General features: G+C 36.8%; 1 non-coding gene across 1 annotated transcript; it reads left to right on the forward strand.

Moving 5' to 3' along the window:
• The first annotated feature begins 12,447 nt into the window (after positions 1-12,447).
• Positions 12,448-12,554, forward strand: LOC131177716 (small nucleolar RNA R71). Its single transcript, XR_009147051.1, has one exon. It is a non-coding gene; the product is annotated as a small nucleolar RNA R71 (small nucleolar RNA).
• The last annotated feature ends 11,439 nt before the right edge of the window (positions 12,555-23,993 follow it).

The raw sequence follows: 23,993 nt of genomic DNA on the forward strand, positions 1-23,993 counted from the left end.
CACGTGTTCTAGTGATCAAGACATCGTCAACATAAACCAAGAGAGCTTGAAACTGATTCTTAGATGTCTTTGTGAAAAAACAATGATCAGATGGAGATTGATGAAAATTGAATTCTTTCAACTTTCTAGTGAATTGTTTATTCGATTGATGCTTTGCTTGCTTTAAGCCGTAGAGGGATTTGATGAGTTTACATACTTGGCCCTTCTTAGCTTTATCATACCCTTCGGGAGGAAGCATATTGATGCGTCCCAACCGCAAGTGCACGGGTCGTACAAGTAGTATAGAAAAATATCGATCCCACGAGGAGTTGTGTTAATGATTGAATTTTCGATATAAAAGTTGACTAAATTGAAGTATTTATGAGATTAAAATGATGAATTAATGGGTAATGGAGTATGAAATCTAAATGTGCAAAATTAATATTCTATTCAAAAATGTATTAATTAAACTAAAATTGCATCAAATAGAAATAAGCAAGTTCAGATATGGCAATATTTAAATTGGCAAATGATTAAATTCGATTAGAAATTAACAATGGTAAAAAGATGATTAGGAGTTAGGGTTTCATATTCGAGCTATTTTGGGATTTTAAATTGGTTGTCCAATCTTATGAAACTTATGAGTTTTAAGGAGATTAATTCTTAAATCCTTTGAATTCCCTTTCGAGTGAGACAAAGAGTGCCTTAATCAAACTAATCCTACTTTCGTGGAGTTAGAATTAATTAAGACCCATTAAGTTCCTTAATTAATCTGTGAATCCTCTTAATCCTTAGCCTATTTCTAGGTCTAAGTTAATTAAGTCCAATTTCCTGATTATCTATCACAAGGCCTTCTCCTTTCGGTGCTTCAACCATGGATTAAGAACATTACTCAATGGGATCCTACATTAAGCATGTCATTAAGCATACAAGAAATGAATAAAACTCATTAAGACCACAAAATATGGATTACCCAATCAAAATCCACAAAATATCTCAAATATTACAACCCTTACTCCAGAATCAAAAGTAAACTACTCACTATCCATAATGCTTACAAGCTATGATGAGTTTAAATGGAAATAAAGCTTTAATCTAAGCTAAGAAGTAAGAAATTAAACACTAGAAATGTGGAAAAATGTAAAGGAAGGAAGAAATCTGCAAATCTTGGTTAAAAATGGTGTGGAAGGTGAAAATGACTCCTCAAATTCTGCTTAGCCTCCTCCTTTCTTTCTTTGCTCCTTGCCTCTCTTCTAAAATGAGAAAATGGGACTATATATAGCATTTTTCTGACATGGAGCCCTAAAATAGTATGTTCTAGGAGGAATACATTAAGGGAATCTTCTGCCAGCTCATTAATGAACTCTTTATGGGACTGCATAAGTGGGTGCATAAGTTATCACGATCCCTTATGCGATTTTAGCTGATTACAGGTCACTTATGCGAATTTGCATGACTTGGTGCATAGGTTATGCACAATTTCGTGAATCTGCATAAGGGAGGTGAGAATGTGCATAAGCTATGCGATCTCCTTATGCACATTTAATTTGGTTCGAGCAGTGTTCTTCCTCCTTATGCGAGCGCATAGCTTATGCGACAAGTTATGCACGATTTGGTCTATGCATATTTTAGCTTGAAAACTTGCTTTTGGCATCTTTTTGCTGTAGAAGACACTCCTCAATGGCAAAATTCTCTTTAGTCCTTCAAAAACACCATTTTTCCTACAAAACAAAGCAAAAATTACAAATTAATCCAAAGTTGACAATTATGGAAAACTAACTAAATAACTAATGAAATTAGCTAAAAATGACTAATAACCAAATAAAATGATTGTGAAATTAGACCTAAATGACTATGCAAAATATGTGCATCAAATACCCCCAAACTCAAGCTTTTGCTTGTCCTCAAGCAAACTTTAAAATGTGGTGCAAAATTTTTAAGGGTGCCTTATCCAAAGAGTTATGAAAATCACTCATTAAGGTAACTTAACACACCTTTAGCCATACCAACAATCCATATACCCATCCTTCAAAATGCAAAGAATTTAATGCTTATCCAAGCTTTCACCGCTTAGCCATCAAGTCAATTATCATTCAAATCCCCAAACCAACCAATCAAAAGAGAGAGTCATGCTCAAAAGGAATTCTAGAACAATCAATAGTCAAAGTGTCTCTATATAGAATGATGGAATTAAATGAATGAATGGATAATTTTCCAATCCCATAGGCAAATTCCCTACTCCTATCTCCACTAATGTAGCAAATACTATCAAGAGATCAAAGGTCTTTTTAGGGATGTAATGGGGCCATGGGGTTCAAAAAATGAGGCTAAGAAGAAAAATGGGTAAAAAGGATTCAAAGCATGAGAATATTTTCAATCTTGACAACATAAGGTACATTTCTTATTTTATTATACTTTTTTTCTTTTTCTCTTTTTTTTTTATATATATATATATATATATATATATATATATATGGAGGAGAGAAATACACAATGAGAATTGTCAAGTGCTAGCATAGTTTACAAAACACATAAAAATGGAGGGACATTTTGATACTTTAACTTGTATTTTGTATTTTCTTTTGATGATTGTCCCTAAAATTGCCACCCCCAAACTCATTTCTTTTGATACTTTGGGTGGATTTCTTTCATTTTGAATGGCAATAGTGAAAAGCACATATACTAGCACTTTTACAAGGTGACAAGTATTTCTTCTCCCTTTTATTGTATATTTTTTATTTTTTATTTTTTTTAGAAAGTGTACCTAATATTCAATATTATTCTCATGAAAAGGGTTGGAGTGTTTGGTTCATTGGCTAGGTAGCAATAAGGATTTCAAGAAAAATTAGGGACAAAAAGGCTCAAAGGGGTTTGCAAGGATAAATTTTAATTGGGAAAAAGGGCCAAAGGTTTAAAATAAGAAGGTTTAAATCAAAGAATGCCTAATCATCTCTCTTTTCAAGTACAAGCTGGTATTTCGCCTTGAAAGGTTTAGAAAATTTGTTCTAGGATTGGTGAGACATCATTTGACTACCTTATATCCAATAATTCCCTCTAAACACTTCCATCTCCAAATGACTAGTTGGGTGGCTTTTTGGCTAAGAAGATATAGGCAAGGGATAGACACTTCAAAACCTTGCACCTTTTAGGAAACTTTCAATCCACAAACCCAACTAAAAGGTGAGTCAAATCACTCTCATAGGCACATTTTCAATACTCAAGGGATTTGGCAAAAGATTTTAATGCATGGTGTATGATTCCTAAAATGAGTAATGCATGAACTAAATGGAGTAAGCCTATTTGTATGCAATTTGTACAATTTCTAAATGATGTATAATGTGTGTGTAAATGTGTAATGAATATGTATGTATGGATGTATATGAAATATTTACAATATATGTAAATGAAATGGGATGAGATGCTCTTATACTCAAAATGTGAAAAATAAAGCTAAAAATCAAAATGTGCACCCCCAAACTCAAAATTAGACATTGTCCTCAATGTCTCAAGCGATAGATATCCAAAACTCAAAGCAAATAATATTGACCAGAATTGTAAAAATAAGAACAAAAAGAAAGAGTTACAGTATGAGAATTCAAGTTAAAGGGATGCATAAAAAGTGCACAGGTTATGCGAGTTAAGTCTTTATCCAGAACATGTGCATAGGTAAGGTGCATAAGCCATGCGGTCTTGCATAAGAGGCAATAGATGTTGCATAGGCTATGCAGGGAAATACAACTGTGCGATTCTGCAGTAGCGAAAGAGTTGCCTGAGCTATGCAAAGGTTATGCATGAGGAAATTCATAGGCATGCAGTGTATACAAAAGCTGCTGCGGGGAATTGGCAAGGGAAATGGACAACCAGTAGAAGTATGGAAATATAGGCAGTATGGGCAAATATGTACAAAAAGGCAATAAGTGCAATAAAAATCAAAGAAGACGACTGTCATAGCTATTCAATAAAACTTCAAAAGAAACAGAATTTAAAAGAAACAAATTTAGAACAAATCAACAAAATCAAAAACAAACTATCAATCTTTGAACATATTTACAAAGAAAAGGTCCTACTAGATTGAACAAAATTAAACGAAACACTAATCTATGTCTATTGTTTTTCCTTTGTCCAAGGATGTTGCTTAGGGGCTGGTGGCTGCTGCCGTCTGTCGAAATGATGGTGCAGGCGGAGGTGATGGAGGGGGGGGTGGCATGCCCAGAAAGATCATGAGTTGCTTCACCATCTCCTTCAGTTCTTTCTGTTTGTCCGTGGTTTCCATGACAAGGTCAAATAGTGATCATGACGATCCTTTAGTGTATCAAGACCACTGTCAAGCTTCCTATCCACAAAGTAGATATCATCACTAAGCTGTCAAGGTAGGTGAATAAGGCTTTAGTGTTGAATGGAGGTGGTGGTGTGGATGAGGTAGGTTCATTTGTAGGAGGAATGGGTTGAGCAGGTAGTGGAGTGTCTGAGTAGGCGAGAGGGTGGGGTAGGTGTAGTAGGGTCTTTGTGGGGTGGTGTGAAAGGTTGGGTTTACGGTTGTGCAATAGGCTCGGTTTACGCTCTGAGGTGCTGATATCAAAATATGATAAATGGAACCTGTTTTGGTTAAGTGTGCAGACATCAAAATAGGAAGTGTCCTCAAGTCTTTGGGATTGAGTGCTCTGCAGGATTAAAGCCAAAATGCTTGGCTATGTGATAATGAGTCCACCCAAAACAATGTCACCAATGGATTTGGTTGCAATATGCAGCACATGTTCGCAACAAAAGTAACCTGGAGACACCCTAACTTTGTGAAATGCACACCATAACATAAATAGTTCAGATTTGCCCACAGCACCAGAACTAGTCCCTCTGCCCAACATGGTGCTAGCCATCACCTATGAATAAACCTAAGTGCGGGTCAAGGATTTGGGATGTTTTGGACCTACCAGAGAGAAGGTTTGGGGTTGGTTTGTTATGATTCTCCAAAATTGGGCAGATTCGGATGCCCTTATTGGCTACCTCTACTCCGGTATGTGGTACTCTAAAGAACCCATCAATTGCAAAACCAAAAATGCTATGAAATTGATCCAATGATGACTCTATTTTGCCCCAAGCATCTAAATGTTATAATTGGCTTATGGTCTACATCATGCAAGTTGAGGGTAGCAGAGAATGAAGAAATAAACTCCAAAACTAGAATTGGATAAACTACCTCTTGCTTATGCACAAATTACATCCAACCCATACCGTCAAGAAATGCAACTACATTGTCAAATAAACCCAGAGATTGTAGAGCATCACAGATATATACCTAGTAGGTTGTACCCTTCTATCTTTGAGTCTTTTGAAAGCGGCTTTTGAATTGTATCGAGGAGAGGCCAGGTAACTTTGATACAAATGGGGTGCTGAAATTGTCTTTTCTTGGAAGAAGGTGTAGAGGCTGGAGCTTTTGGCTTTTTAGGAGGTGGCTCAGAAAATGGGGTGGGTGGGTCTTTGCGTTTGGGACGGAGGAGGAGCAGAGGACATGGGTCGCAGATTTAGACCTAATTTTGCGTTTGTATGTGGTTGGTGGAGGTGGTTGTGGTGTAATTTTTGGTGTAGGATTGGAGGGTTGGTGTATCGAAGACAATGGAGAGACTTCGAGAGGAGAGGCGGGGCGGGAATGTGGAGGGGAATCCATGGTCGATTGGAGAATAGATAGGGGGAAATGGACATGTCGGGGGATGTAGGGTTTTCGTGATGAGAATGCTGGTGGAGAAGATGGGAGAGAGACGGCGAGAATGCGGGAAAGAATGAAGGTTGAAGAGGCGGTCGTGGGGTTCAAGAGTCGGGAAGTGGAGATGGTGGGAATGTTCTTTCTTTGAAAATGAATTTGAATCGGGTTGTAGGAGCGCATAAGGGGAAAATGATTTATGCATAACTGTGCACTCTTTTGTACATGTTTCAAAAGGATTTAAATTTCAGAGAAATGCTTATGCACAAGTGCATAGGTTATGCACTGTCCTTATGCATGTTTCGGTGACCCTGAAATGGTGAAGAGCGAAGTCATGCGGGAGTGCATAAGTTATGCACTCCCCTTATGCATCTCTCGGCAAAAGTGGTTTTTTCAGAAAATTGGGTCATGCAGATGTGCATAAGCTATGCACTCTGCTTATGCACTCTGCGGCAGGTTTTGAAATTCAGAATTTTGGTTATGCAGAAGTGCATAGGCTATGCACATTGCTTATGCAGGTCTCGGCAACTTTTGGGATTTTCTGATTTCTGGTTATGCAGATGTGCATAGGTTATGCACATTGCTTATGCAGGTCTCGGCAAGGTTGTATTTTTGGAGTTCTTGGTTATGCGGAAGTGCATAACTTATGCACCTTCCTTATGCACCCCTCGACAAGAATGATTTTTCTGGGTTTCTGGTCATGCAGAAGTGCATAGGTTATGCACTCTGCTTATGCACCCTTCGGCAGAATTGGAGTTTTGGATTTTTGGTTATGCAGAAGTGCATAAGTCATGCACTCACCTTATGCAAGTTTCGGCAGAGAGAGAAAATGAAGGATTTGAAGTTATGCAGAAGTGCATAAGTCATGCACTCACCTTATGCAAGTTTTAACAGATATGAAATTTGACAAAATGAGGTTATGCAGAGTTGCATAAGCTATGCACTCTCCTTATGCACTTGCAATAAAGGTGAAAAATGGCAAGAATTTTGGTTATGCAGGATTGCATAAGCTATGCAGTTGCTTATGCGCAATTCAACAAAATCAAGAATGCAATAGAACATGAATTGCAAGTGTGAAAAATACCCGAGAATGATGAAATATAATTCTAGGAAACACATACCATGAGAAATTTTCATCAAAAACACATCAATATATTCAAAGTTCATCAAAAGTGCATCACACAAGCATGTAAAAATGGATTTTACGTAAAAGACCTTTGAGAGCTATGCCATTTTGACTCAAATTCTGCAAATCAACATTCAGTACATAAAACTCCATAAAAAAAATCTGTATGAAGTTGCATCTAACCACACATGATGAAATGAAGTCTCCAAGATTTGCCAAGAAAAATGCAACATTTCTACCTTGAATCCTACAACCCCAAAGGAGCTCGAAACTGCAAAAATGACTCACTTACCACCATAATATCATTTGAAGCACAAATATTAGAAAATTATTCACCCAACCTCACCAAAAACACAAGTGATCTGCTGCAGATTCTATTTTTCTGCTCTGCAGAATGTACTTAGTTTTCCTTTGCAATAACCAGATTGCAGCTTTCAGCAGTTCACCAACCTTCCTCCATTTAAATACATCCAGCCTCATCAAAAACATAAGCCATTTTGCTGCAGACACCCTTTTTGCTGCAGAATGTACATTCCTCTGCATAAACAAGACTGCAGCTCCTGCACAGGTTATGCAGCAAAAACTTATCAGTTCCTTTGAAGGACAAAAAATTTTTTTCAAGTTAAGAATTACTTTCCCAACAGTTCACCAGCCTTTCTTCAGTGAATTACATCTACAAGAGACAAAATTTAACAATGTCAAAAATTGAATTTGGGGAGATTTAAGATAAAAACAAAATTAATGAAAATGAAAGTAAATCAACAAAAGCAAAATAAAAGGACTTGGGATGCCTCCCAAGAGAGCTAATTTATAGTCCTTAGCTGGACTCTTCATGAATTTTACTGAAAAGAGGTGAGGGATTGGAGAGCTTGTAACAGCTTGCTCCTAGTATTGGGTCTCCAGTTATGTAATGTTTCAATCTATGCCCATTGACCTTAAAATTCCCAGATTTTTCACTCCAAATTTCTATTGCTCCATAAGGGAAAACCTTAGAAACTCTATATGGACCAGTCCACCTTGACTTGAGTTTTCCAGGGAACAATTTCAATCTTGAGTTGAACAACAAAACTGAATCACCTTCTTTGAATTCCTTTTTCCTCAGATGCTTATCATGCCAAACTTTAGTTCTTTCTTTATAAATACGGGCACTTTCATAAGCATCCATCCTCAATTCCTCAAGCTCATTAAGTTGTAACAACCTTTTCTCACCAGCTTGCTTAAGATCAAAATTCAAGGTTTGAATGGCCCAATATGCTCTATGTTCTAGCTCCACAGGTAAATGACAAGACTTACCATACACCAACCTAAAGGGAGTAGTTCCTATAGGGGTTTTGTAGGCAGTCCTATATGCCCATAAAGCATCATCTAGTTTGATAGACCAATCTTTCCTAGAATTGTTCACTGTTTTCTCCAAAATATGCTTGAGCTCTCTGTTAGAAATTTCAACTTGTCACGAAGTTTGAGGATGGTATGGAGTAGCTATCTTGTGAACTACAGCATTCTTGCTCATTAAGCTCTCAAATTGATTATTACAAAAATGTGAACCCCATTATCTAAATATAGGCCTATGAGCTCCAACTCGGCTCATGTCATATTTTTTCAAAAATTTTACTACCACTCTAGCATCATTAGTTGGAGTTGCAATAGCTTCCACCCACTTTGACACATAGTCAACCCCAACTAAGATGTATCTATTACCATATGAAGGAGGGAATGGCCCCATAAAATCTATTCCCCAAACATCAAATAATTCCACTTCAAGAATATTATTCAGGGGCATTTGATCTCTTTTTGACAAATTTCCACTCCTTTGACATTTATCACAATCCAACACAAATTTCCTCACATCCTTATCAAGATTTGGCAAACAGAATCCAGCTTGCAAAATTTTACTAGCTGTCTTAGAGATGCCAAAATGTCCTCCATAATCAGAAGCATGACAATGATGCAAAATACTCTGGATTTCCTCTTCAGGAATACATCTTCTAATTAGACCATCACAACATCTCCTAAAGAGTAAAGGGTCATCCCATCTATAAAACTTCACCTCATGCAAGAACTTTTTCTTTTGTTGCCATGTCATACCTAGAGGTAAAACTCCACAAGATAGATAATTCACAAAGTGCATACCAAGGTAGTTTAGCAACAAGAGAGAAAAGTTGGTCATCCAAGAAAAACTCATCAATAGGGATTTCATCCAATTCTTCACCATCCAATTTCAACCTACTAAGATTATCAGCAACTACATTTTCAGCTCCCTTCTTATCTCTAATCTCCAAATCAAACTCTTGTAGCATCAGAATCCACCTAATGAGCCTCGGTTTGGCCTCCTTTTCTGAGCAAATACACGATGGTGCATGATCTGAAAATATAACTACCTTTGAGTCAATAATGTAAGGTCTGAACTTTTCCAATGCAAAGACAATTGCCAAAAATTCCTTTTCAGTTGTTGCATAATTTGTTTGAGCCTCATCCAGTGTTCTACTAGCATAATAAATAGCATAAGCCTTTTTGTCCTTTCTTTGACCAAGAACAGCCCCAATTGCATAGTTGCTAGCATCACACATAATTTCAAAAGGTAGGCTCCAATCGGTGGTTGCATGATTGGTGCGATGATGAGCTTGCTTCAACCTGCAAAAGGCATCCAAACACTCTTGGTCAAATTCAAATGGTGTGTCATTACTTAACAAATTAGACAAAGGTTTAGCTATTTTAGAAAAATCCTTAATAAAGCGTCTGTAGAACCCGGCATGTCCTAGGAAACTTCGAATTCCCTTGACATTGGTAGGAGGAGCCATCTTCTCTATCACTTCAACTTTGGCTTTATCAACCTCTATTCCTCTGTTAGACACCAAATGTCCAAGCACTATCCCTTCCTGAACCATGAAATGACACTTTTCCCAGTTTAACACAAGGTCAGTATCTGCACATCGCTGCAAAATTTTAGAAAGGTTAGCCAAGCATATATCAAATGAAGATCCATAAATAGAAAAATCGTCCATAAAAACCTCCATTATGTCTTCAATGAAATCTGAGAAGATTGCCATCATGCACCTCTGAAAAGTGGCTGGTGCATTACACAACCCAAATGGCATCCTTCTATAAGCAAAGGTTCCATATGGACAAGTAAAAGTGGTTTTCTCTTGATCATTTGGATGGATAGGGATTTGAAAAAAACCTGAATATCCATCTAAATAGCAAAAGTAAGAATGCCTAGCTAGTCTTTCCAACATTTGATCAATGAAGGGAAGTGGAAAATGATCTTTTCTAGTGGCAACATTTAATTTTCTGTAATCTATGCACATTCGCCAACTAGTCACCGTTCTAGTGGGAATTAATTCATTATTTTCATTTTTGACCACTGTCATTCCACCCTTTTTTGGGACAACATGTACTGGGCTCACCCAAATCTTTATGCGAGATGGGATATATGATCCCTGCATCAAGCAACTTCAAAATTTCCCTTTTAACAACTTCTTTCATATTTGGGTTTAACCTCCTTTGATGTTCAATAGATGGTTTACAATTTTCTTCCAAACTGATTCTATGCATGCAAAAGTGTGGGCTTATTCCCTTAATGTCATCTATGGTGTATCCCAAAACTTTCCTAAATTTTCTCAACACTCTTAACAACTTATCAACTTCTAAAGTACTCAAGTTTGCATTTACAATTACTGGATAAGTGTTATTAGTGCCAAGAAATTCATACCTGAGCTGAGAAGGAAGTTGCTTAAGTTCTACCTTAGGTGCATCTTCTTCCTTGAATGATGATTGCTTAAATTCTGCTTTTTCCTTTTGTATGAGTTGAAAAACTGGAGCAGAAATGAATGGTGGACTTCCCTCTAAGTGTTGAGTATATGCAGCTTCATGAGGGTTGTCATAGTCTATGCCTCCTCCATGAACCAAACAATTTTCAAGTGGATCTTCTGGATATTTCTTTCTGAAGTGTTCTTCAACCAGCTTATCAATAATATCAACTCTCAAGCAAGTATCAGCTTCAGAATGATGCTTCTTCATAGAGTTATTAATATTGAAAATTAATTGCTCTTCACCAACCCTAAGAGTAAGCTTTTCTCCTTTCACATCAATCAATGCTCCTGCTGTAGCTAGAAAGGGTCTCCCCAATATAATTGGAATATTGGAATCTTCCTCCATGTCCAAGATGACAAAGTCAACAGGTATATAGAACTTTCCAACCTTCAGGGGCACATTCTCCAAAATCCCTTCAGGATACTTGATTGTTCTGTCAGCTAACTGAAGAGAAATGTGGGTTGGCTTTAGATCTCCCATGTTGAGCTTCTCATAGATAGAAAGGGGCATAAGGCTAACACTGGCCCCTAAATCACATAGAGCTTTTGTAGAACAAGACTCTCCAATGTGGCATGGAATTGAAAAACTCCCTGGATCCTTAAGCTTTGGAGGAAGTTTCCTTTGGAGGATAGCACTACATTCTTCTGTCAAAGCTACAGTTTCATCATCTTCAAGTTTTCTCTTGTTTGAGAGAATTTCTTTCAAGAATTTTGCATAAGAGGGCATTTGTGAAAGAGCATCAACAAAAGGCACATTTATGTAAAGTTTCTTCAAAACCTCTAAGAACTTCCCAAATTGCCTATCAAGCTTGGCTTTGTGAAATCTTTGTGGAAAGGGAAGTTGTGGCTTGTAGGGCTCAGGAGGTATATATTTCTCTTCTTTTTCTTCAAATTTCTCCTTCCATTTTTCTGCACTTTCTTGTTTTTCACTCTCATCAGTTCCTTTTTCATTTTCTCTCTTCTCACTGTTTTCACTCTTCTCATCATTTATAACTTTACCACTTCTTAAGGTAATAGCTTGACAATGCTCTCTTGGATTTTCGGTTGACTTGGAAGCTTTCCAAAAGATTTGGCACTTGAGGAAGATGCTTGTTGTGCAATCTGGTTTTCGGCGATACATTTGTGTGTTTGCATTTGTTCCAGCCTTGCTTTCACCTCTCTCATCTCCTCATCATGCTTATTTTGGTTGGCAAGAATCTGTTGCAATAAAGCTTGATGGTGGAATTTCGTTCTTCTTTGTTTTGGTGGAGGGTTCATATTTTTCTGCTGAAAATTGGGCAATGGTTACCTATTTTCTGATATGGAACTTGACTCATTGTTGTGGTTGAAAATTCGATTTTGAACTTGATTTTGCTGATTGCCCCATGAAAAGTTGGGATGATTCCTCCAATTTGGATTGTAAGTTTGAGAATAAGGATTCCCCATTTGCTTGTTTCCATAATTACCAACATATCTTTGCTTGTTCTCCATAATCTACTCCACGGTGGTAGTTTCCTCTGCATAAGCCACTTGTTGTGAACTTCCGGTGATGATGTTGAACTAACCAACATACTCAAATCTTCCATCTTCTTAGCAAGGACATTTGTAAGTGCATCAAACTTTGCATTAATCATGTTGAATGGATCAAGATCATACATTCCAAGACTTGCCTTTTACGAGTTGGAGCTGGTCCTCTTGGACTACTCCAAAGATGAGTATTCTTTGCAATTTTCTCTAATAACTCATAAGCTTCATCTTCATGCTTTATAATAAATTCTCCTCCTGTTTGAGCATCAATGATTCCTCTGATAGCAGGAGTGACGTTTGTGTAAAAATTCTGGTTTATCATCCATTTAGGAATGGCATGATGTGGACATTGTCTCTCTAATTCCTTCCATCTCATCCATGATTCATAGAGAGTTTCATCTTCTCTTGGTCTGAAAGCTGTCATTTGATTCCTCAGCTCTTGAGTTTTTCCAGGTGGAAAATATTGTGCAAGAAATGCATCAGTTAGTTGCTCCCAATTTGTAATGGAGTTGTGAGGTAAAGAATCAAGCCAATCCAATGCTCTATCTTTCAAAGAGAATGGGAATAGCTTCAATCTTGCTGCATCATCAGACACTCCAGGTTGTTTTTGCATGTCGCAAATCATAGCAAACTTCTTCAGGTGTGTGTGTGGATTTTCAGAAGGATGTCCTCCAAATTGAGAGTTTTGGATCATTTGAAGAACTCCAAAATCCATTTTGTAACTGTTCGCATCAATCCTTGGTCTTGCTATGCTCTCTCTCAAGTCATCAAAACGAGGAAAAGCATGATCCATCATACTTCCCCTAGGCACGTTTGCATTAACAACTTCTTCCCCTTGGGCTTCATTTTCATTGTTTTGACCATTTCCAGCATTACCAACACCAATTCTAATTCTTTCATCAGCCATATCTGCTTCTAATTCAGTTTCTCTCGAAGCTTCCTTCCTTCTTCTGGTTTCTTTCTTGTTGGCCTTACAAAATTTCTCAATTTCAGGATTAAACAGTAAGGTTGTGTCACTTGAGCTTCTAGCTCTTCTCATAAAAGATTAAAGTACCTGAAAAAGAACAAACAAACACAAAATGAAAAGATAGAAAAGATAAAACTAAAAACAACTAAAATAATCAAGAATTCAATCTTAAACAAACAACTCCCCGGCAACGGCGCCAAAAACTTGATGCGTCCCAACCGCAAGTGCACGGGTCGTACAAGTAGTATAGAAAAATATCGATCCCACGAGGAGTTGTGTTAATGATTGAATTTTCGATATAAAAGTTGACTAAATTGAAGTATTTATGAGATTAAAATGATGAATTAATGGGTAATGGAGTATGAAATCTAAATGTGCAAAATTAATATTCTATTCAAAAATGTATTAATTAAACTAAAATTGCATCAAATAGAAATAAGCAAGTTCAGATATGGCAATATTTAAATTGGCAAATGATTAAATTCGATTAGAAATTAACAATGGTAAAAAGATGATTCCTGAGTTAGGGGTTTCATATTCGAGCTATTTTGGGATTTTAAATTGGTTGTCCAATCTTATGAAACTTATGAGTTTTAAGGAGATTAATTCTTAAATCCTTTGAATTCCCTTTCGAGTGAGACAAAGAGTGCCTTAATCAAACTAATCCTACTTTCGTGGAGTTAGAATTAATTAAGACCCATTAAGTTCCTTAATTAATCTGTGAATCCTCTTAATCCTTAGCCTATTTCTAGGTCTAAGTAAATTAAGACCAAATTCATGATTATCTATCACAAGGCCTACTCCTTTCGTTTCTTCAACCATGGATTAAGAACATTACTCAATGGGATCCTACATTAAGCATGTCATTAAGCATACAAGAAATGAATAAAACTCATTAAGACCACAAAATATGGATTACCCAATCAAAATCCACAAAATATCTCAAATATTACAACCCTTACTCGAGAATCAAAAGTAAACTACTCAGTATCAATTATGATTACAAGCTATTTTGAGTTTATATGGAATTAAAGATTTAATTTAATATAAGAAGTTAGTAATTAAACTCTAGAAATTTGGAAAAATGTAAAGGTAGGAAGAAATGCAAATCTTGGTTAAAAATGTTGTGGAAGGTGAAAATGACTCCTCAAATTCTGCTTAGCCTCCTCCTTTCTTTCTTTGCTCCTTGCCTCCCTCTAAAATGAGAAAATGGGACTATATATAGCATTTTTCTGACATGGAGCCCTAAAATAGTATGTTCTAGGAGGAATACATTAAGGAATCTTCTTGACTCATTAATGAACTCTTTATGGGATGCATAAGTGGATGCATAAGTTATGCTGATCCCTTATGCGATTCAGCTGGTTACGGGTCACTTATGCGGTTGCATGACTTGGTGCATAGGTTATGCACAATTTCGTGAATCTGCATAAGGGAGGTGAGAATGTGCATAAGCTATGCGATCTCCTTATGCACATTTAATTTGGTTCTGAGCAGTGTTCTTCCTCCTTATGCGAGCGCATAGCTTATGCGGCAAGTTATGCACAGTTTGGTCTATGCATATTTTAGCTTGAAAACTTGCTTTTGGCATCTTTTTGCTGTAGAAGACACTCCTCAATGGCAAAATTCTCTTTAGTCCTTCAAAAACACCATTTTTCCTACAAAACAAAGCAAAAATTACAAATTAATCCAAAGTTGACAATTATGGAAAACTAACTAAATAACTAATGAAATTAGCTAAAAATGACTAATAACCAAATAAAATGATTGTGAAATTAGACCTAAATGACTATGCAAAATATGTGCATCACATATACAGGTCTTCATCGATATAACCATGAAGATAAGCATTATTTATATTGAGTTGGTGAATGGGCCATTGTTTAGCTATGGCAATGGCAAGAAATACCCGGACTGTAACAATTTTTGCCACTGGAGAAAAACTATCCACATAATCAATTCCCTCTACTTGATTGTAGCCTTTGGCTACTAGCCGTGCTTTAAATCATCCACGATCGCCTTGTTTGTATTTAACTCGATAAACCTACTTTGAAGCTATGGGTTTCATGTTTGATGGAAGATCAGTTAATCACCAAGTATTATTTCGTTCTAATGCATCATGGCTTGAATCCAATTAGTATCATTTTTAGCTTGATGATAAGACTGTGGTTCCTTTATAGTTGATATTTTAGCCATAAAAGCAAGATAAGTGGGATTAAACGAAGGAGTTGAAACAAAACGGTTAAATGGGAAAAACATACAGGCAGGATTATATTGATCAGGAGAAAAAGCTATAGAAGAGTTATCATACGTGACTTGTGCTACAAAATCTTGTAGCCATGTTGGTTTTGACATAGCTCTTGTGATTCTTGAAGGCGAAGAATGATGTGAAGAAACAGCTTGATCACAAGACTCATGATGCAAAGAAGTGGGTGAATTGGGAGCAAAATGATGAGTATGATTATGAGCAAATGACATTTGTGGTGTTGATGAATGAAAATCAATCTCATAAGAAGACTCAGTTTGTAAATGAATGGGAACAAGAGGTAATGTAACATGTTTTGATGAATCACGTGAAGTAATATGATGGTTATATGGAAAAACAGATTCATGAAAAATAACATCACGGGAAACAAACATCTGTTTGGAATTAATATCATAAACCTTTTATGCTTTATGACCCGAGGCATAACCAAGAAACAAGCATTTGATAACTTGGGGTTCAAACTTGTTTTTATGGGGTTTGGTGTTGGTTGCAAGACACAAACATCCAAAAGTTTTAAGGTGATGATAATATGGTGGCTTATGATATAAAAGTTCAAAGGGTGACTTCCAATTTAAAACAGAAGATGGCAATCAGTTTATCAAATATGTGGCAGTAAGTATAGCCTCACCCTAGAATGTATTTGGAAGATTTGACTGGAATAGCAAAGCTCTAGTAACCTGTAATAGGTGTTTATGCTTGCGTTCTACCACCCCGTTTTGTTGAGGGGTGTGAGGACATAACCTTTGATGAAGAATTCCACGATTCTGAAATAAAGATTGGCAAGAGAAATTAGCAAATTCTGAACCGTTATCTAAACGAATAGATTTGACCTTTTACTGGAATTGAGTATCAACTAGATTTAGGAACATGTTAAGATGTGTGAAGGTTTGAGTTTTATCCCTTAGTAGGAAGGTCCATGTTGCCCTGTTAAAATCATCTACAATTGTTAAAATATACTCTACACCAGTAAGTGATGACACATGATAGGGCCCCCAGAGGTCTATATGAATCAATTCAAATGCAATCTTACTAGAAATAACACTGTTTGGGAACGGCAAATATTGCTGTTTAGGCAATGGGCAAATTTCACATAGTAGAGACTCTGAAAGAGTAACATCAATACTAGGGATCTTGAGTAATGTTTGATATGCAACATGACCTAGATGTGCATGCTGTCATGACCCAACCTATGGGCCGGACTGGCACTAGGACCTGGGCCGGTATAAAGCCCCCAAGGCCCGTAGTAAGCCTTACTGTTCCCAAACTCATGACCAGGCCCACAATTTAGGCCCAACATGCATACAAAATAATTTAAATTAAAATATTATAATGTTATTTTGGACCAACTTAACCCAATAATTATCAGAAACTAAAATTAGGGGAGCCTAGCCCAGCCCTGTTACATCATTTACAAACTATTTAAAAATCATAAAAATTTTTGGTACAGTTATACAAAAACTTAAATTCATACAGTCCCTAATAAGATTAATGCTACTGCTAGTACATGCGAAGTTCTAAATTACAAATTTAGAGAATAATAATACAATTAAGTAATTATTGATAACCTACGAGAAAAGAAGCAGGTTATTCTGAAAAAGATCTCCTCCTGTAGCCTAGAAAAAAAAATAGGGTGAACAGGAGTGAGCGTTCGACTCAGAGAGTAAAATACTAATTTTAAGTACAATTTTTACAGCTATGTAAAGCTAATGCATCCTAAAGAGTGGAATGCAACACCTTCATAGTTTTCATACAAATCACATCATAACAGCAAAAAGGTAATTTGGAGCACTCACGCACCCATATAATATTCAAACAGTACATATAAGGGAGCTGATCCCCTATACAGCTCTCTTAATCCAACATCTGCCAGCGAGTGTCTCTCAAGTCGGACTTTCGCTAGATAAACCAAATGCCGGGGCCAGCAAAATCATCTCGAGCCGTGCCTACCCTGACTTATCCATAAAGGACCAGGTCCCAGCGAGTGTCTCTCAAGCCGCGTCTACCCGTCCTATCCATATTCAATACCATACACCACACGTATGCCAACACACACACACTACTTCAAATTACCATAAATAACATTCATGGCTCTTCATCAATTAAGAATGCAATATAAAACGTATCTAGTGTTTAACTACATAGATACATATTTATAAATGATGCATGAGCATGTCTGAACATATAATAATATTAAAATTATAATTAAAATTGATATTTTACTCACAGTACATCAGAGACAACTGTAGAGGTTGGGTGAAGGAAGATGGTTAACCCTGATCACCTACTTAATTATATTGTGAATTTATTAGTGTTAATTCAATTAAAAATAAATTTAAAGAGGCAAACACATTCTAATTTATACCGAAAATTCGATAGAGTTTCTCCTATACCTAGGATATACCCAACCTGTAAAATAGTTCAAATAATACTTCTAAACTCAATTCATATTTCTTCATCATTATATGACCCCTCCTGAGCCCTCCAAACCAGGCAATAAACACAACATCAGACAACTAAATTATAAGACTTTAAAATTAATATTTTTCAAAAACTATCCAAATTAACTTTAAAAATTCTATAAACTTGCCCTACCGTCCTTAACAATATTATAAGGTTGCTGCAAAAAGAATCATAATTTTTTGATCATCCACAAATATTTTATAAATTTTATTCTAACTCAGTACAAGGCAAAAATTAAGCAATGTAGAGTTCGAGTTTACCTATGTCAAATCTGACACCTGGAATGCATCCAGAACATCTGAAAATGCTAGGATTGACTATAATATCAACCATGTTCTGAGACGGACCGTCGAGCAGCCAAATCTGGCTGAAAATGCGGTCCAAAGATCTGGTGTTTGTCTAACGTAAAGCCTATGTGTCATTGTCTATCATTCTTTCCTCTCATCATACCTATTTGATCCATTAGATTGACTTTTACTCAACTTACTACTTACTAATTTTCTTTCTCTGCCTAATTAGATAGTTCACAATACCATCGCACACCTTCTAGCTTTTGCTCATTATTATTGTATCCCTTGCCTAACCTTCTTGATACTGTTAATAAGTTAAAGCAATCTTGCCCCATTGCTATCCACTTCACTTTAGGAATACGGAATAGATAGAGTATGATCCAATCATGCAACTCCAAGCTCTATATTCTAGCCCCTGGCACTACCTCAACTCATCATGCTATGAGTATCACATTACCATACCTCCATCACTATTCTCACTAATGTGGTCCCATTTTGGGTTCTCCATCCTTGTCATTCACCTTGCCAAGAATAACACTTAGCCTACCCTATATCTTAACTTTGTTCCTTTTATTCTACACCCTTTAGGTTGTCCTTTCATTTATTTCTTTTATCTTACCCAAAATAGAACTTGACTATTCTATCCCTGGTTCCATTCTTCTTCCTAACATGACAGCTGTACTTGCTAACTATATCTTTCAGAGTCTCTACCAGGTTATCACATATATGTGCTACTCAGATTTGGTCCTTTGACCACTCTAGCTAGTACTTCCACTGGCATTTAGATTATGTTGCATCCGCAATTAATTATCTAAATTTTCATTCTGCACTTTCTCTATCCACTGGCCTTCTGATTTATCTTCGCTAATTTATTACTCTTTAACACTATTATAATTAGATTATACTATTGTTTTGAACAATATAAAGTTAGGAAGGAACTCAAGAAATTGCAATTATACATTTATTGCGTGATTTCTATTCTTATCCTTTAGCCTCCATAATACCCTTACTACCTCGAGAACTGATTCTGCAGTAATTTTATTTTATTTATTTATTTATTATTTATTTTATTATTATTTTTTTTTATTTTATTTTTTTCCATGTTTACTCAATTAACCAAAACTTAAGATACTAAGCACCCAAACCCGTCATTCAATTCAGAGGCTTTACATCCATCATAATCTGATAATTTATGGTTCATATAATAGAACTTGTACCCTCTCTAGTATACCCGAGCTAACTACTCTCTACCACACTCTACAATCCCATCTGGGGCACTATTTTATTGATCACCATCATTAGTAATAAACCCCTATCTCTCTTGAAAGAATAAGACCGCTTTACGTCATAACTAACTGCGAAAAATGTACTACATCTACCACCTTGCCACAACCACATCTGGTTATCTACTATCTTATTATACTGCAAACCCCATAAAGCATCGTTTTACTAGCTATGAACATCATCCATAGCATCCTGTCTCCTTTAGGGGAGAAAAATCGTACCCTGCGCCCTGCTGCTACACAACGAAGATACTGTTTTTCACTAAACTTTAGGCAAAAGGCCCATTGCAATGCCAAAACTATCTAAGACCCCATATAAAAGACCAAATGGCCTCACCCTATAGGTGTTACCTTTAATTTATGACTATACTGAAACCTCTAGTCTTTTAGCAATTCCTGATGTAACTGTAGCTCATTCTAGGGTAACTGAGTCACTGACTCTAGCTACCTTACAACTGTGACCCTTCGATATTCTAGCTCTAGAGTTTTAAATCTCTACCTAGGATTTCCAAACTCTTTTGCAGTAATAGAACTATGTTCTAGCATAACTGTACCAAAACAGAGACTGTCTGCAACACCCTCATTATGGAGCACCATGGGAATGCATGCAGCTCTACACAATAATTCCATATCGGTACTGTAATCTGCAGCTTATAGAGCAAACATTGAGAATATTATATAGTTACTACGATACGTCCTGACAGACTAGGTCTCCCAATCTCTTATCACTCTTGAATCTACTGATATCATAAACTTACTCTGACTGGGTCATCCACTGATGACTGCCAGCAGTGGTATCCTCACCCTTATCTAGGGCAACTGTACTTTCAAGACTCACTTTTATGTACTCATGCCTTGCACCAGATAGGCACACCACTTAAACCCATACTGACAAAAATATAGTATTTCTTGGAGTACGTATTTCCATGGCAGACCTCAACACGTCTGCTAAATCTATTTCACATCACCATGTACTTCACAAAACCGAGGTGCTAAACTGAAGCACTCTTATACTAACCGAGGAATAACGCAGAATCTAGAAGCAAGGAATTACAGAAGAAGACGAAACAGAATCCTATACTCCGCATGTGACAACTCTAGGTATAAACTTTCCCATGAACCTAAAGCCTAAGCTCTGATACCACATTTGTCATGACCCAACCTATGGGTCGGACTGGCACTAGGATCTGGACCGGCATAAAACCCCCAAGGCCCGTAGTAAGCCTTACTATTCCCAAACTCATGACCAACCCATAATTTAGGCCCAACATGCATATAAAATAATTTAAATTAAACTATTATAATTTTATTTCGGGCCAACTTAACTCAATAATTATCAGAAACTAAAATTAGGGGAGCCCAGCTCAATCCTGTTACATCATTTACAAACTATTTAAAAACCATAAAAAATTTTGGTACAGTTACACAACAACTTAAATTCATACAGTCCCTAACAAGATTAACGCTATTGTTAGTACATGCGGAGTTCTAAATTACAAATTTAGAGAATAATAATACAATTAAGTAATTATTAATAACTGTGAGAAAAGAAGCAGGTTATTATGAAAAAGGTCCCCTCCTGTAGCCTGAAAAAAAAATAGGGTGAACAAGAGTGAGCGTTCGACTCAGAGAGTAAAATACTAATTTTAAGTACAATTTCTATAGCTATCAAAAGTTAATGCATCCTAAAGAGTGGAATGCAACACCTTCATAGTTTTCATACAAATCACATCATATCAGCAAAAAGGTAAATTTGGAGTACTCACACACCCATATAATATTCAAACAGTACATATATGGGAGCTGATCCCCTATACAGCTCTCTTAATCTAACCTCTGCTAGCGAGTGTCTCTCAAGTCAAACTTTTGCTTAATAAATCAAATGCGGGGGCCAGCAAGATCATCTCGAGCTGTGCCTACCTCGGCTTATCCATAAAGAACCGGGTCCCAGCGAGTGTCTCTCAAGCCGCATCTACCCGTCGTATCCATATCCAATACCACACACCACATGCACGCCAATGCACGCAGGCTGCTCCAAATTACAATAAACAACATCCATGGCATTTCATCAATTAAGAATGCAATATAAAATGTACCTAGTGTTTAACTACATATATACATATTTATAAGTGATGCATGGGCATGCCTGAATATATAATAATATTGAAATTATAATTAAAGTTAATATTTTACTCACAGTACACCAGAGACGATTGTAGAGGTTGGGTGAAGGAAGATGGTTAACCCTGATCACCTACATAATTTTATTGTGAATTTATTAGTGTTAATTCAATTAAAAATAAATATAAAGAGGCAAACACATCCTAATTTATGTCAAAAATTTGGCAGCATTTTCCCTATATCTAGGACATACTCAACCTGTAAAATAGTTCAAATAACACTTCTAAACTCAACCCATATCTCATCATCATTATATAGCCTCTCCTTGGCCCTCCAAACTAGGCAATAATCACAACATCAGACAACTAAATTATAAGACTTCAAAACTAATATTTTTCAAAAACTATCCAAATTAACTTTAAAAATTCTATAAACTTGCTCCGCGGTCGTTAACAATATTATAAGGCTATTGCAAAAAGAATCATAGTTTTCTGATCATCCACGAATATTTTATAAATTTTATTCTAACTCAGTACAAGGCAAAAATTGAGCAATATAGAGTTCGGGTTTACCTATGTCAAACCTGACACTTGGAACGTGTCCAGAACATCTAAAAATGCTAGGATTGACTATAATATTGATCATGTTCTGAGACAAGCCGTCAGACAGCCGGATCTGGCTGAAAATGCCTTCCCGGCGCCGGTGAGCTATCCTCGATTTGATTGTACCTAAATTAATTCCAAATTTTGTTAATAATTATCATAAAATTATTTTTAAATTTTGAGAATCGAAAAAGTTTGAAAATCTCACCAAGCAATCTTTTGTCAGATGTTTTTTCAAATGGTGTCCGATCAGAGCGGGACCGATCCTATCTCTAAGATTTCGCTGTCCTGAGTCCATTGGTGGTCTCAAATTTTTTGATCTGACAATCGGATCACCGGGAAAATGGCCGGAAAGCCACTGCTGCCACTTTCTGTCTCTTCTTTCTCTCTCTTCGTTTCTTGTCGGAAACTTCATCATTCCGGGCATGGCTGGTCAAAAAATGGAACTAGGTTAGTGGGGAGTTGATGGCAGCTTGAATCGCCGGTGTTGGTGGCCGGAATTGGCCGAAAAATGACCTGAATTTCTCTCTCTCTCTCTCTCTCTTCCTCCCCGCCGCTTGCTGCTGTGGCTGCCGCTGCCTGACGTCGTCCTGAGGTGGGGGAGTCCCATCGGCTCCTTGCAGGCGCTGGTGTTGGCCGGCTAGAGGGAAAACGAGAGGGAGAAAGTGAGGGGGAGAGTGGTGGTGGTGGGGGAGAAAGAGAGAGGGAGAGAGAGAGAGAGAGAGAGAGAAAAAAAATTCAATTTTTTTTTTTAAAATTGCTGCAGTAGCAGCAGTTAACAGTGGGTGTAGCCCACTGTTACACGCCACTGTCACCTCTCAATTCTTTTTTTTTTTTTTTTGTTATTACACATGCCACAAATTACAGGATGACCTGTTGGAATGTACAGAATTACATTGCTTATTAGAAATAGGAAATGAAGGAAAAGCATAAGAAAATGAAGAAGCATCAAGTACGTATAGCCTAGCATATTCTCTTCCAGTAGCTATTGTCTTCTTACTCCATTGATCTTGCAGAATATGTTTTGATGGGAAGAAAAAAACTATTATGTTAGTGGTTAGTGGTTTGCAATAATTTGCTAATAGAGATGAGGTTATACTTGAAGGAAGGAACATATAATACATTTGTTAGGGTCATTTTGGGGTGTAAGGAAACAATAACTATGTGTGTAACGGGTTGTTTGGTACCATCAGGTAACATACAGGTGAAACGGTATTGGATTTGTCTATGTGAGAAAATAAGGATTTGTCTGAGCATATACACAAGTATCTACTATCCAGGTACCAATAGCATTATCATCTTTGCTAAAAAGACACCAATTCGATTCATTACCTGTAAAATTAGAGTAGCTGGTTGAACTTGACTCCATAACCATCTTTCTCTTCATATACTTGTCAATTTCTCGCTGGATCACATTTGACAGATTGTTGTTCCATGACAAGTGGTTAGATCCAATCAAAGAAGCACTTACCTGAGTCATATCGAGATGATTTGAACTCTGGAGACTGTAAAGATCTTCTATCTGATTAGTCGTAGTGGAAAAACATGCAAGAACACCATCTCCATGGCTGATCTGAACTTGTGATTAAATCTTTTGCTCCATAGATCTGTATTTAGCAATAATCCTTCAAATGCCACAGGAACGTGGCTCTGATACCATGAACGAAGAACAACAAAATAGAGATGAACAAAGTATAGAGGAAGAAAACTAAGAAGATTGGAGAGGAAATAATATTCTCATTTTTCTAATTGAAATAACCGTCTGTTAGGAGTGGCAATTTTGGACACGACCGGCGAACACGATACGAAAATATAGGGTTTGGGTTAGGTTTATTCGTGTTCGTGTCGAATTCGTGTCGACCCATTTATGATACGGTTATAATCGTGTC

This window comes from Hevea brasiliensis, unplaced genomic scaffold (genome assembly GCF_030052815.1).
Source record: "Hevea brasiliensis isolate MT/VB/25A 57/8 unplaced genomic scaffold, ASM3005281v1 Scaf7, whole genome shotgun sequence".
In the NCBI taxonomy this organism is placed as follows: Eukaryota; Viridiplantae; Streptophyta; class Magnoliopsida; order Malpighiales; family Euphorbiaceae; genus Hevea; species Hevea brasiliensis.